The 16301-nt window shown below is 39.2% G+C and overlaps 1 protein-coding gene and 1 pseudogene across 1 annotated transcript in view; one reads left to right on the top strand and one right to left on the bottom strand.

Moving 5' to 3' along the window:
- Positions 1 to 16301, top strand: part of MACROD2 (mono-ADP ribosylhydrolase 2) — a 1996248-nt gene that overhangs the window by 561674 nt on the left and 1418273 nt on the right. The gene's annotated exons all lie outside the window — the stretch shown is intronic.
- LOC103285788 (lysine--tRNA ligase-like) overlaps positions 3149 to 16301 on the bottom strand; it is a 72538-nt pseudogene continuing 59385 nt past the window's right edge.

The following is a 16301-nucleotide window of genomic DNA, read 5'->3' as shown; positions in this document are numbered from 1 at the left end:
TTAAATAATAACCTTGGTTTAGTTCTTTGTGGGGGAGGGGGAAGCAGGAGAAGAAAGATTACATATGGAAAATTTAGGCTTTATGGAGAAGTAACACACATTTTTCTGTGTGAAATAATTTTCCCACTTAAATCTCCTCCTAAGTACCATTTGGACTTCTGCCTGAGGGAGTGGATTAGCTGTATCTTTCTTCAGCCCGAAATTAACCCCTTCCATGCAAATTGCTACAACTCTCTGCTTTCAGGTTACTAAACTGCAGGGGAGTACACAAAATGTTCTTTCTCTTTCCAGCCCAATTTATCTTTGAAGTGCCAAGAAGTGATATTCTGGCAGCATGTAAATCTGAAATTCTGTTTTGTTTCAACAACAACAAAACAAAAAAAAAAAGGGAAGAAAAATAAAAATAAAAATTCTCACTCAGGCATGGTTCCCTTCAAACTGACTATCTTTTTTTCCTATCCTTTTTCTGTCTCAGTATCTGTGAGATGTCTCATTAATGGACTGGTATTCCTGACACAATGCTTTTTAGGAGTTAAATTTCTGGCTAAATGTATGCCACATTTTTAGTGACAAGATAGCATACAAGGAAAATGGAAAATAACACCAGAGTCTTGAATAATGTTGTTAGCTCATCTTCCATGAGTTAATTACATTTCTTCTCTTAAAAAAAGAAAACCATTAAAACTTCAATTTCACATTATGTTGCTTTCACAAATACATCAGTTAGTAGTATAGATATTAAGCCATTACTGAAAATGAATTTTTGCTGGCTGGATACTACTACTAGGAAGAACATTGTGAAAAAACCGGGGGGAGAATTTATATCTTTCCATGTCTACACAAACTTGTCCCCAGCCCAGTTTAGTGTAATTGCACACTTTTTAAAAGAAGTTATCTACTAGACTTAGTTTAGCAATCTACCAAAATTTGGGTCCTCCATATTTTTTTTTCTTCCAATATTTAGGGAGTCTGAACTTAACTGAAAATGATTGTGTCTGCCTCTGCTTTTAAAGTAAAAGTAAAATACAGTTAGGCAAATTTATTTTAGGGTGAGCTTACTCTCTTTTATATGGCTAAATCTATTCGGTAGCTTAAACGTTAGATGCTAAGTCGAATATTATAGACTGTGAATGTTATAAACTGTGAAGGGTAAAAGCTACAAATAAATTGGGACCATAGAAGCCATTAAGGGAAAGAGTTCAGAAATCAGTCATAGAAAATGATTAAAATAATAAAGGCAGGCAACACCAACCATTGGTGCAACTGAGGTTCTTTTCTTCTGAGGGAAGTGCCACCATTTTGGAAAGCTGGCAGCAAAACAACAGCTAAATAGACACTTACCTTCTGATTCAGCAATTTCATGCCTAGGTGCACACCTAAGAGAAATGAATCCATATGTTCTTCAAGGACATGCACAAGAATGTTTATAAGAGCACTATTGTTATTAATCCCAAAGTGGAAATAATCTACAGGAGTATGGATGAATTAATTGTGGCACATTGTTACAAAAGAATAATATAGCAAAAAAGGTGAGTCAACCATAAGTACATACAATGACATAGATGAATTTCATGAGGTCAGTATTGAATTAAAAAAACTGGACATCAGCCCTAACCAGTTTGGCTCAGTGGATAGAGCATCGGCCTGCAGACTGAAGGGTCCCAGGTTCGATTCTGGTCAAGGGCATGTACCTTGGTTGTGGGCACATCCCCAGTGTGCAGGAGGCAGCTGATCGATGTCTCTCTCTCATCGATATTTCTGACTCTCTGTCCCTCTCCCTTCCTCTCTGTAAAAAAATCAATAAAATATATTTAAAAAAAACACAAAAAAACTGGACATCAGTGAGTATATCTACTATTATTCAATTTTCTTCAAATCCTATTATTCAATAAACTTCAAAAACAAATAAAATAATCTATGGTATTACAAGGAAGGGTGGTGGTTAGAATTACAGGGTGGTGACAAGAAGGATGCGTAAGGGGGACCACTGGATTCCTGGTGATGTTCAGTTTCTTGATATGTGTGCTGGTTACCTTAGTATGTTCACTTTGTGATTTTTACATATATATTTACTCCAGTAAAAAAGATTAAAAAGAAGGAATGAAGAAAAAAGCCAGCTATAGAAATGAAGACTATTGGCAGCCTAAAAATGTTTGTGTTTTGTTTATTTCAACCATGAAAAGAGTTTAAGAAAGAAATAGATGATTAAACTCTATGAAAATTTGAGAGTCAAAGTTTATACTCTCCAAGTGTCCAAGGCTAATTGTTTGAACAGAATGTATGGCAGTTCCCACATTGTTTCACTTTCCTGATCTTTAGAATTGTGGAAGCTTATCAACTATATTGACTCTAGGTTCTTCTTTTTAAATTGATTTTTAGAGAGAGGAAAGAAGAGAGAGTGACACAGAAAGAGAGATAGATAGATAGAAAACCATGGATTTGTTGTTCCACTTATTTATGCATTCACTGGTTGGTTCTGTTTTTTTAACACACACACACACACACACACGTGTGTGTGTGTGTGTGTGTGTGTATTACATTGTGCTATGGTTATATATATATATGTTATATGTTATATATATGTATATATATATATTGATTTCAGAGAGGAAGGGAGAGGGAGAGAGAGATAGAAACATCAATGATGAGAGAGAATCATTGATCAGCTGCCTCCTGCATGCCCCCCACTGGAGATTAAGCCCACAACCCAGGAATGTGCCCCTGACTGGAATTGAACTTGGGACTCTTCAGTCTGCAGGCCAACGCTCTATCAACTGAGTCAAACCAGCTAGGGCCACTTGTTTGTTCTTATATGTGCCCTGGGGATCGAACCAGCAACCTCGGTGAATCAGGGGGACGTGTTATGCTAATCAACTGAGCTACCTGGCCAGGGCTCTAGGTCCATTTTTAGGACATTCTAATTTAGTGTGCTTAAGATGGGGCCAGGTATCTTATTTTTTAGCTTTTTCTTTTAAGGACAAATGTTTTATTTGGTAACAAGGACTATAAAATGAATTCTTAATTCATTTGATCTCTTCTGGTAACTGAACTGTAATAGTCAAATGGATATGAGTGTACAAGAATTCCCATGGAGTCCTTGATCTTTTGCAAAAGTGCAGAGATGCTTGAGTTATGTGACTTGCAGTTTTTATTTTCTAGACAATGTATCAGCAATTCCTACATTTTCCTTCCTGTCTTCAAATTTCATGACAGGAAACAGAAGTACTTCCTTGACATTATTGGAGTCTTTAAGAATCATGGTGACTTGGGCGATGCCCATGCCCCAGCCATCTGTGGGGGGCAGCCCATATTCCAGGGAAGTGCAGAAGTTTTCTTCTATAAACATGTTCTTCAAAAAGCTGCCGCTGCCTCGTGGGGGTCATTGCTTATTTCCTTCTTCGTGACAAAAAGCTAAAATGCTCAGTCAGACTGTATTTAGAGCGGTGCCATTTTGACAAAGGGCTCATTATCTGTGGGTGAGCACAGATGAATGCAAGATCGGTGCATGTCACTTCCAGGAACTTCCCACAAGCTTATCAAAGAGCCTGGCTGTGGTCCAAGGTAGAAGGCATTCAGCAGCTTTTGTCACATGCATATCAAGCATTTTGTGAGTTTTTTTTTAGTTTCAGAGAGGTTAGTTTCCAGCAGCTTCACTCCTAGGGCTTTCTCAAGCTCTTCTACATGCTGATTCTTCAGAAGGGTGGGGTAAGGTCAATCTTGTAGGCATGGCCCTCTGGGCCATCTGAATGGTAGATCACCTGCAACCACCTTTAATGTGCTTCACCATCCTGGAAATCATCTTCTCCATGATTTCAACAAGATTGTGATAGTCTCATAGGCCAAGTAGAAATCACAGGTGCTGAACTCAGGATTGGGAGTCATATTAAGTCCTTCATTCCAGAACTGGCATCCAATTTCATCCATGTCACCAACCACCAGCATCTTATGGTAGAGTTCTGGAGCAATTCTCCTATATACATTCAGGTCCAGCTCATCATGGTAGGTGATGAAAGGCTTGGCCACAGCACTCTCTGGGATGATGTTTATCATGAGAGCTTCAGTCTCTAGGAATTCCAACTCATCCAAGAAACTTACATTTTTTAAATTGATTGATTGATTATAGAGAGCAAGGAGAGAGAAAGAGAGGATTGATTTGTTGTGCATCTTATTTATGCATTCATTGGTTGATTCTTATATGTGCCTGAACCAAGGTTAGAACCTACAACCTTTGTGTATGGGGAGGACCCACTAACCAACTGAGCTATCCAGTGAGGGCCAAGACACTTCTTATATATGTGATGATCTTAGAGCAGAGAATAAATTTCTGCCACACGAAGTCATTCAGGATCAAGTCCAAGTATCCCTGACTGACATATTGTGTTTCCTTGTCTCTGAGGCTAGAGTGGAGATGAGGTAACATATGAAAGCAAGGAGACAGCAGTGTGATCTCATAGGGAATGATGCTCAGCTCACCCTTCTTGATTTTCCCAGGATTTCCCTGAACTCCAATTATGCCTCCCTGACACAGTTTGTTATTGATATGAGTAAATTGTTCTTCTGATTTATGATTCCTGTAATTGGCCATGACTTGAAACTTGACCCCATCTCCTCTAAGGTCATAGAAGTTGAGTTTTTCCCCAGAAGCTCTTTTGGCATGGATTCCAACTGCCACCTTTAAGGTGATGTCACTCAGATGGTCCCCAGGCTGCAGGTGACTATATTCTTTGATGAAGTGAGTGAGGGAAACATTTATATGGAACTTGCGTGGTTATGGGTCCTCCCCATTGGGATTTAGTTGATAGACTGCTTGTCTGTGGGTCTTGCAGTATTGGTTTGGGTCCAGGTTTTCCTCACTGGCAACCACATCATTGTCAGTGATGTGGTTGGTGGCAGCAGCATTGGCTCGTTTCTCATTGAGCTTTACTGTTGGACCTCCTTCTCCACTTCTTTCTTCTCAGCTTTCAGCTGCCTCTTTAGCTCATTTTTTGCTTAGTTTCGGCTCGCCTCCATCCACATGCACCTCAGGCCTCAGCCATTTCTCTAGAGGATCTAACCTTAAAGGTGGTATCTTTATTTTTAAGGCACAACTTGATTAATCTAATGATTAGTCAAAAAGTGGGAAACGGAATTATGTGATTCTTATTTTTTTTAATTACAGCAAAAAATGACATAGTTTGAATTATTTCTGTTTCTCCTCTGTCCTCCCACTTATCTCCAATTCCATTTTGAGCAGTAATTCTCAAACTTTGCTTTATGTGCCTGTTAAAAATGCAAATTTCTTGCCCTGGCTGGGTGATTCAGTTGCAGGGTACATAAAGCAAAGTTTGTTTTGATTTGGTCCCCTGTTGGGGCGTGTGCAGGAGGCAACTGATCCATGTTTCACTCTCACATTGATGTCTTTTACTCTCTCTCCCTTCCCTTTTCCTCTCTCTCTCTCTCTCTAAAATAATCAATAAAAACATATCCTCAAACATAAGTTTGAGGAGAGGTATATACATTTTTCATAAGCACATTAGAAGCAGCTCAGATTAGGAAACAGCTGGTTTCAGTGTGTATTGAAAAACTAGGGCCTGGAGGAAAAGAATACACTGGCTAAACATATATGTGGCTTAGTTTTTCCACTTCATGGCTAGGCTAGTTATCTAGCATTGGTTATTATCAAGTCTCTAATAAATATTAAAGTCATGAAGAGGGGAGGTATGTCTCATTTCTTTCTTATCAGTAACTTCACAGCCTGTAAATGTACTGCTTAACCAATGAGCATTAGGGGAGTCTTAAGATCCAGATGATTTAAGTTATTTTTAGCATGGTTTTATTATAACCAGGAGAAAGGGAGTTTCCTTTTATATTTATATCACCTTTAATAAAACAGTAATCATTTTGCCAATCTCTAGGTTTATTGAGTACCTATTATGTACTTCGTTTCTGAAATATCATTTCATCCCTGTCATTCCATGGGCTCTAATTGGAGGCTTAGGAGCAAAAAAGATTCATTTTACAAATGGCACAGGGCCTCATGAATTTTGATGTTTCACTCATCAGAATTCAAAAATAGGTGTTAGACTGCTTACAGTTCTTTGATAAGCATTCTGTTAAAATCAAAATGCAGAAAAAAATGCAGAAAAATGGTTTTAGCTTATTGTAATGCAGATTCATTCAGTCCTTGTAAATTGTAATCATGGTTCTTTCTCCAATTAAGGAAAAAACAAATTATTCAGTTTCCTAGAAACTTTGCTTGCTTACCACCTTGTCTGTATGCATTAAGCAGTTGCTGTTAATTCTAGAAGAATATTATTTTATTATTTCAGGAATGCAGAGATACAGGGAATGGAAAAGAAGAAAAAAGACTATTATCCTATAGTTAAATGATCAGTTATAGTCAGTTAAGAAGTATTTTCTTAATACATTTTGTCATAGATAGTATGGGATCCCAGATTTCCAGGAATTTCTTTGCCTCTTGCATTCTGTAGTTCCTGTTGGTACATGGAAGTGCTTTATAGAAGAGTTTAATAGTGGGGAGAACTAAGTACATTTATTTACTATATTATTTCTATTTTTAAAATATAGGCCAGTCATGTCTGAATTTTGGGGAAAACAAGTAAAATAATGTGAGGTTATCTTAGAGATGAATTGGTGGTACCCATTTTAGAAGGCATTTCAGCATCTAATGTAAATACTTACAACCTGGAGTAGTTGGGATTCTAAACTACTACTTGGAAGAGAGTAAATTATTAAAATCACTTTGGAAAACTGTATCTACTAGAGTTAAGCATATATCTACCCTATGACCCAGCAGTGCCACTCTTAGATGTATTCTCAAGAAAAACATGTGAAATATTCACCAAGAGACTCCACAAGAATCTTTATAGCAGCACTATTCATATCATCCCAAAATGGAAATTACTTTAATATCAATCAACAGCAAAGAAGATAAATAATGAGATTTAATTGTCTTTACTACACACAATTATATATATAGATAGATCTCACAGACAATATTAAGAAAAGAATGCAAAAGAGTATATACTATACAATTCCTTTTATTCAAAGCACTAAAATAGATAAAACAGATATTTGCTATTAGAACTCAGGATAGCTGTTATCCATGGAAATTGTATAGTAACTGAAAGGGGAATGAGAGAGTTTGGCAGGGGAGTGATAATGTTTTTTTTTATTTTTTATGCTGCTTATAAGGGTGTGTTCAGTTAATGAAAATTCTTTTTTATTATATTCTAATAAAAAGTTTAAAGAGCCCTGACTGCTATGGCTCAGTTGGTTGGGCCTTGTCCCCTGTGCCAAAATGTCGCCAGTTTAACTCCCAGTCAAGGCACGTGCCTGGGTCAGGGGCTCAATTCCTGGTAAGGGGTGTGCAGGAGGCAGCAGATGGATGTTGTTTTGTTCTCCCTCTCCAGTCTTTGTCTCTAAAACATAATAAAAATAATCTTTTTTAAAAAGTTTAAAGATATGTGTAAGCATGAGTTTAATGCAAATTGGAATCAGTTTTCAGTTTTTATCAGTTATGTTTACCAAATCTATTTTAGAACATGATGGTCTTAGGTAAAATTAGAGATCAGTCCTAATATATAAAAACCCTGGGTCCCTCATATCCACAAGCACCAGAGGCTTGACCAACTGGAAGTCAGTCCTGCAGTCAGTGCTGGGTTGCCATGGCGACCCAGTACTGACTGCTATGGCTGCAGGGGCAGTGACCCAGCACTGACTGTTGAGGGGGCTGCGAATCGGACCAGGAGGGAGGCCTGAAGAGATAAGCAGGGTCTGATCTGTAGCCTCTGTGGCAGCTGTTGATCAGCACTTGCCCCTCTCTTTCTCTCTGGGCTGGCCAGCAGCCATGCCTCCATTTCTCTTCAGGCCTCCACCAGGGCTGCTGATCAGCCCTGCCTTTTTGATCAGGCCCTGTTGATAGGCCCAGAGACGCTGACTGGCATAGAAACTGACCAATCAAAACCAAATCTGTGTGAGGTGTGAGGATTCAGTGGCTGCCTAGGAGGTGGAGCTTTTGACGCTGACTGGCATAGAAACTGACCAATCAGAATCAAATCTGGGTCAACTGTGAGGAGCCAATGGCTGCCTAGGAGGCAGAGCTTTTGATGCTGACTGGCATAGAAACTGACCAATCAGAAACAAATTGGCCAGCAGAGGAGGGCAGTTGGAGGTGAGATCAGGCCTACAGACGAGGGCAGTTGGGGGTGATCAGGCCAGCAGGGAAGGGCAATTGGGGGCGACCAGACTGGCAGGGGAGGACAGTTGGGGACCATTAGGCTGGTAGGGGAGGGCAGTTGGGGGCGACCAGGCTGGCAGGGCAGGGCAGTTGTGGGCAACCAGGCCAGCAGGGGAGGGCAGTTGAGAGTGAGATCAGGCCAGCAGGGGAGGGCAATTTGGGGTGAGATCAGGCTGGCAAGAGAGGGCAGTTGGGGGCAATTGGGCTGGCAGGGGAGCAGTTTGTTGTTTATCAGGCCAGCAGGGGAGTGGTCAGGGGTGATCAGGCTGGCAGGCAGAAGCAGTTAGGAGCAATCAGGCAGGCAGGCAGGCAGGCAGGCAAGCAGTTAGGAGCCACAGTCATGGATTGTGAGAGGGATGTCCGACTGCTGGTTTAGGCCAGATCCCACAGGGGATCGGGCCTAAACCAGCAGTCGGATATCCCCTGAGGGGTCCCAGAATGGAGAGGGTACAGGCTGGGCTGAGGGACACCCTCCCCACCCCCCAGTGTACGAATTTCGTGCACCGGGCCTCTAGTATAAATATAAACAGCAGTCTTTGGCATGGTGAAATAGCCATTTTCTTGTGTGTGTGTGTGTGTGTGTGTGTGTGTGTGTGTGTGTTTTGTGTTTTTCTTTGTTTGTTTGTTTTTGTGGTGGTAGGGTTTTTTTGCATAGTGTTTAGTATAAGATAAGGAGGTGGTATGGCCAGGTGGAATAACATCAGGATTTGGTATCATAAAATCAGATTTGAGTTCTGGCTCTTTTTTTGATAAACTGAGTTTTGGGGCCATGTCACATAACCCCTCTAGATCTCAATTTCCTCATATAAAAGGCTATATGATTTGATTGTGATTCCATGGAGTTATTATTATTTTATATTGTTTGTTTACCAGAGTGTGAATATCATGGGGGCAGAGATTTTTTTTTTTTTTTTTGTCTGTCTTATTCATTATAGTATGCCAAGTAATCAACACTTACTACTAAATATTGCTTACTGGAACTATGTCTGCCAAGTAATCAACACTTACTACTAAATATTTCTTAACTGAACAAATCACTAAAATAGAAATACTGAAAATACTATAAAAATAGAAAATCTGCACACATTCTAGCTACTGCTCTTACTACTGTCAGAATATTATTAAAAGTCATGAGGGTACCAGATAATAGCAACATGGGAACAAAGAAAATAATAAAAGGAAAGGAGAGGAGAGGGGAAGGGAGGGGAGGGGAGGGAACAGAAAGGGAGGAGAGAGGGGAAGGGAGGGGAGGAGGGGGGTCTCTATCTTACACCATACACAAAAGTTAGCAACTCAAAATGGACTAAAGTCTTAAAAATAATACCTGAAACTATAAAACTCAAGAAAGCATAGGATGTAAGCTCCTTAACGTTGGTCTTAGAAATGATATTTTTGGAGTTGACACCAAAAACAAAAGCAAAAATGGGCAAATATAATAAGTGGGACTACATCAAGCTAAAATGCTTTTGCATAACAAAGGAAACCATCAGCAAAATGAAAACTCAACCTACAGAATAGGAAAAAAATCTTTGCAAACCACATATCCAATAAGGGGTTAATATCAAAATATATAATGAACTCATATAACTCAATAGCAAAACAAACAAACAAAAAACAATAAAAAATGGTCAAAGCATCTGAACAGATGTTTTTCTAAAGAAGGCATACAAATAGCCAGCAGGTATGCGAAAAGATGCTCAACATAACTAATCATCAGGGAAATGGCAATCAAAGCCACAATGAGATATCACCTTACACCTATAAGGATGCCTCCTATCAAAAAGACAAGAGATAACAAATCCTGACAAGAATGTGGAGAAAAGGGAATAGTCTCTTTTACATTGTTGAGAGAAATGTAAACTGACACAGCAACTATGGGAAACAGTATGAGGATTCTTCCACAAATTAAAAATAGAATTACCATGTGATCCACATCTGGGTATATATCCAAATGAAACAAAATCATTATCTTGAATAGATATGTATACTCCCATGTTATATTGCACCATTATTCATAATAGCTAAGGTATGAAAACAACCTAAGTGTCCATCAGCAGGTGAATAGAGAGCTTCCAGTCAAGATAGTGGAGTAGATAAATGCTGTACTCAATCCTCCTACAACCACATGAGAATTACAACTAAACTATAAAACAAACATCATTCAGAACCACCTGAAATATATCTAAACAGAAGTCCTATAACTTAGGATATAAAGAAGCCTCATGAAAACTGGTAAGAAGGGTCGAGACGTGGAACGGGCTGGTCCCACACCCATGTGTGACTATTAAAATTGAGAGGGACATTGCGGCTATGGAAGTCCCCTCTGAGGAGCGAGGGGTTCCATTCCCACATGAAGACCCCAGCCCAGGGTTTCAGTGCCTCAAAGAGAAGTCCCCATATTTTCTGGCTGTAAAAAGTGATGGAGATTGTGGCTAAGATTTATGTCTGCTGGAGTCCCAGGCATTTTTCTTAAAAGGTCTGCACACAGACTCACTGGGACTCATTTAATCTGAACTCTAGCACTGAGGCAGCAGCTCTAAAAGCACCAGAGACATAGGGGAGGAACTAAATTGTCCAGTGAGGGCTAGAGGCACAGCTATGCCCCAGACAGAAGTGCTGGCAGAGGTCTTTTTTTTCTTTTTCTTTTTTTTTCTGAGCCCTCCCCCAACAGAGTTAGCAGGCAGATCCCATATCTGAATCTTCAACTTGGCTAACACTTTTTACCTGCTCTGGTGATTCCCTGTGACCCTGCCCCACCCGACTTGTAGGGCCACCCAAGCAGTTTACAGTGATTTCCACACAAATGGCCTATTTTGGCTCATACTTTGGACTTTCCTAAAATCTCACAAAGGTTTATAAATCCCAAACAAGAATCGTCTGGTGTTGGCATACTTCATACTTCTTGCTAAGGGGCCTCAGGACCAGCATTAGCAGTAGCTGGCCTTTTTTTCCAACTTGGCTTCTCCTTGGCACCTTCAAGCCCAACAAAGTAGCAGCCATGTGCAGATTGCTTTGTAGCTCATGCCAGGTGACTGTAAGCAGGGCACACAGGTGGTGGTTGACCTTGGCCTGCTCCTTCTGGTAGTGCCCAAAGCTAGGGCACCTGGTGGAAAGCTTCAGATTTTGCTCTAGTACCACCCAACCACCTCCACCAGTGACACACTCAAGAGGTGGACTAAATCAGGCACCAGAGCCCTGCTGATGTATATCATGCTCTGTGTGTTGGCCCCTCCATGGTAGATACTCCATGGTGGTGGTGACCAGACCTTATAGCCAATCAGCCTGGGGGTAAATTCCTCCCACTGTGTATCAAGAGCAATCAAGGATCAACTATAAGAGGGTATAGATAGCTCACATGGGGCTGTGGGGTACACCAGGTGTGCCCAACTTGGGCGACCAAGGAGGTTATGCCACTGGGCCCTATAGGATACCTACTATATAAGACCATTCTACCAAGAATGGGAAACATAGCAGCTCAACCTAATACATAGAAACAAATACAGGGAGGTGGTCAAAATGAGGACACAAAGAAACAAATCCCAAATGAAAGGACAGAACAACATTCCATTAAAAGAACTAAACAAAATGGAGACATGCAATCTACCAGATGCAGAGTACAAAACTTTGGTTATAAAGATGTTCAATAAACTTAGAGGAAGAGTGATGAACTTAATGAGAACTTCAACTAAGAAATAGGAAACATAAAAATGGAGATGGAAAACATAAAAAAGAACCAGTCAGAAACACAAAATACATGAACTGAAATGAAGACCACATTATAAGGAATCAACAGTAGCGTATATGGAGCAGAGGATCAAATCAGGAATTTGAAAGGTAAGGAAGCAGACAACACCCAATCAGAACAGGAAAAAAAAAACCACACACACAAAAATTTGGGATAGTTTAAGGAGTCTTTGGGACAACTTGAAACTTACCAACATTCACATCATAGGGGTACTAATAGGAGAAGAGAGAGCGAGCAATAAATTAAAAACCTATCTGAAAAAATAATGACTGAAATAGACACGAAAGTCCAGGAAGTGCAGTGAGTCCTATAAGATGAATCCCAAGAGGCCCACAGCAATACACATCATAATTAAAATGCCAAATGTTAAAGACAAAGAGAGAATCTAAAAAGCAGCAAGAGAAAGACAAATAATTACCTACAAGGGGCTCCTATAAAACTATCAGCTGATTTCTCATCAGAAACTATGCAGGCTACAAGGCATTGGCATAAAATATTTAAAGTGATGAAAAGCAAGGCCCTACAATCAAGATTACTCTTTCCAGCAAAGCTATCATTTAGATTTGAAGGACAGATAAAGAGCTTCTCAGACAAGAAAAAGCATAAGGTGTCCATCATCACCAAATCAGTATTATAAGAAGTGTTGAAGGGTCTCTTTAAGAAGAAGAAAACAAAAGATAAACATATGAATAATAAAATGACATTGAATACATATAGAGTAACAATTACTTTAAATGCAAATAGATTAAATGCTTCAATCAAAAGGCTGAATAGTCAACAAAACATGACCCTTACATTTGCTGTCTATAAGAGACTTACTTAACATAGAAAGACAAACACAGACTAAAAATAAAATAAAAGGATTGGAAGAATATTTCATGAAAATGAAAACAAAACAAATCAAAAAAAATTTAAAAAGATGTGGTAGCACTACTTATACCAGAAAAAAAGAGACTTTAAAATAAAGGCTGTAACAAGTATAAAGAAATACCCAGCAATTCTACTTCTGGGTATTTATTTAAAGAAACACAAAACACTAAATTAAAATAACATGTGTATCCATATGTTTATTGCAGCATTATTTACAATAGTCAAGATATGGAGGCAACCTAAAATTTCATCAATAGATGAATGGATAAAGAAGTGGTACATATATACAATGAGATATGATTCAGTCATAAAAAAGAATGAAGTCTTGCCATCTATAACAACATAGATGGACCTAGAGGGTATTGTGCTGAGTGACATAACTCAGAGGAAGACAAATACAATGTTTTCATTTGTATGTGGAATCTAAAAAAAAACGCACATAAGCAGAACAGAAACAGACTCATTGATACAGAGAACATTTTGACAGTCAGTTGGAGGAATGGGTGAAACAGGTGAAAGGATTAAGAAATACAAATTGGTAGTTACAAAATATTCATTGGTAAAGTACAGCATAGAAAATACAGTAGGTCCTCAGGTTATGTTGGAGGCCTGTTTCTACTGTGAGGCGTAATGTGATTTTCGCCGTAAGTCAGAACCCACCTACATAAGCACCTGTGTCACTCACATGGAGCACATACTCAGCAGTAATGACGTGAAACAGTAAAAAAAAAAATTAAAAGAAAGATAACAATTCCTGATCTTTACTTGTGGTAAATAAATAATAAAAAACATAAAGCACATACATATGTACATACATTGAAATGATGGAATTTTTTTTAATAAATAAATAAATGGGAGATGGCGACGTAACCACGAAATGACATGAGTCCAATGTAACCTGAGGACTCTCTGTATAGTCAATAATCTATCTATATATATCTATATATATAAAAGACTAAGTGACTGTCTGACTGACCATAGCTATGATGCCCAATGACCACCGGGGACAGATGCTTCAACCAGTAGAGCAGGGAACCGATTCCTTATGGAATTAGCTGTGGATTAGGTTGCTGCTGGGGCATTGTTGGCCCTGAATCTGTTTCAACTGCACCCTGGATCCAGAGAGGAGGGAGCCCAAGTCCAGGGTGCATCACCTGAGAACCGCTCTCTCACAATCCAGGACCCCTCAGGGAATGTCAGAGAGCCGGTTTTGGCCCAATCCCTGAAGGCCAGGCTGAGGGACCCCACCAGTGCATGAATTTGTGCACTGGGCCTCTAGTATTGTAATAACTGTGTATGGTGTCTGATGGGTACAAGCTTTATTAGGGTGATCACTTTGCCAGTTATATAAATGTGTAATCACTGGGTTGCACACCTAAAATTAATATAATACTGCACATCAACTGTAATTGAAAATTAAAAAAAAAACCACAAAAAACCCACAAATGAATATATAAATAAAATATGATAAACATACACACATATACACACTCACACACGGGAATATTATTTAGCCTTAAAAAAAAGAAGTGAATACTGTCATTTGTGAGAACATGATGAAACTGGGGGGCACTATGCTAAATAAAATAAGCCATAATGAGAAAGACAAATACTGCATGATATTCCACTTGTGTGTGGAATCTATTTTTTTTTTTAAGGTAAAACTCATAGAAACAGAGAGTAGAAAAGTAGTTGCTAGGGCAGATGATGAATGAAGTTGATGATTTAATGTGTAATATGGTGACTATAGTTCATAACACTATACTGTATAATTAAAATTTGCTTAAGAAAGTGGAATTTAAATGTTCTTGCCCCCCCAATTCCCCCCAAAAATAAGTGAACATGTGCCGAAACCGGTTTGGCTCAGTAGATAGAGCATTGGTCTGCAGACTAAAGGGTCCCAGGTTCGATTCCGGTCAAGGACATGTACATTGGTTGCGGGCACATCCCTGGTGGGGGGGTGTGCAGGAGGCAGCTGGTCGATATTTCTCTCTCATTGATGTTTCTAGCTCTCTATCCCTCTCCCTTCCTCTCTGTAAAAAAATCAATAAAAATATATATTTTTTAAAAAGTGAATATGTTAGGTGAGGTGATGGATTTGTTAATGAACTCAATGCGGGGAATCCTTTACAATGGATATGCATATCAAATCACCACATTCTGTACTTTAAATCTCTTCCAATTTTGTCAATTGTGCTTCAATAAAGCTAGGAAAAAAAGTCACCAGAAACACTGAGTATGCCAGAACTACCACTCATTGTAGTATGGAATTAAGTTTATGAGCTATCTTCACATTCAAGGGAACTAAAATAAATAATTACTAGAGTATAACCAGGCCTAGCATATCTGGTATTATTGATCATTGTCCTTCTTCCTGGAGCTAGGGAATTCATTCAATGTTCATTCCTATATTTATTAATTAAACAAAAATTTGTTGAGTGTCAGCAATGTTTAATAAATTTTTCTGTCCCACGATGCTCACAGTCATGTAAGGTACAGACATTAAATGAAAATTTATACTAATTTTTCCTACTTTCTGCTTATATTCCCATCTACCCCTAAGGATCTGAGCAGATTGTTTTTATAACAGACAAGACCTATGGGTTAAGGCCGTGGTCTGCAAACTGCGGCTCGCGAGCCACATGCGGCTCTTTGGTCCCTTGAGTGTGGCTCTTCCACAAAATACCACGGCCTGGGTGAGTCTATTTTGAAGAAGTGCCGTTAGAAGTTTAAGTTTAAAAAATTTGGCCTCTCAAAAGAAATTTCAATCGTTGTACTGTTGATATTTGGCTCTGTTGACTAATGAGTTTGCTGACCACTGGGTTAAGGATGTTATGGACAAAGGTTTGGATTAGGCCTCACCTTAGTGCAAGAAAAAATTTTTTTTTCAGAAATGCACAATCCTGGTCCTTTATTCAGGTGTCCTTTCCAGAATGAAATAATCCTAGAAAATTTTTATTACTGTACTTACTGCTATCACAGTAAGTGTTCAACACTTCACAACAGAGGAGACTGTTGAAAAAGTCCCCTAACAAATATATTAGACAACTAGAAAAATTAGATCTTGACTCAGTTTATTAAAAAACTAGAGACCCAAAGCATGGAATTCGTGCAAGGGGCTCGGCCCTCGCAGCTCCAGCTTCTCCTGTCTAATTAGCATATTATGCTTTTATTATTATAGATGTGTTTCTGGTGGCTAAACCCACCCGAAGTCTGTCTTAGCCTTGGACCGCTGGTAGGAGCAGAACTGACCTTCTAAGAAGGGCCTGATGCTTTCAGGGTTCCAAAAGTGATGTGAAATGGTACTCGTCAGATGCCAGTGTCTGGGGAACATGAGATATTCCAGAGACTGTTTCTGTACTGGCTCAGGCTCTGTATCTTATTTTTGCTTTAATTGCTCCTGGGACTGGACTCAGAGCTCCGCTTCTTACCTGGCCTTCCACTTGT

The sequence above is a fragment of the Eptesicus fuscus genome, chromosome 12, assembly GCF_027574615.1.
Source record: "Eptesicus fuscus isolate TK198812 chromosome 12, DD_ASM_mEF_20220401, whole genome shotgun sequence".
Taxonomy (NCBI): domain Eukaryota; kingdom Metazoa; phylum Chordata; class Mammalia; order Chiroptera; family Vespertilionidae; genus Eptesicus; species Eptesicus fuscus.
The sequence above is the reverse complement of the archived record's forward strand: the minus strand, read 5'-3'. Positions and strand labels throughout refer to the sequence as shown.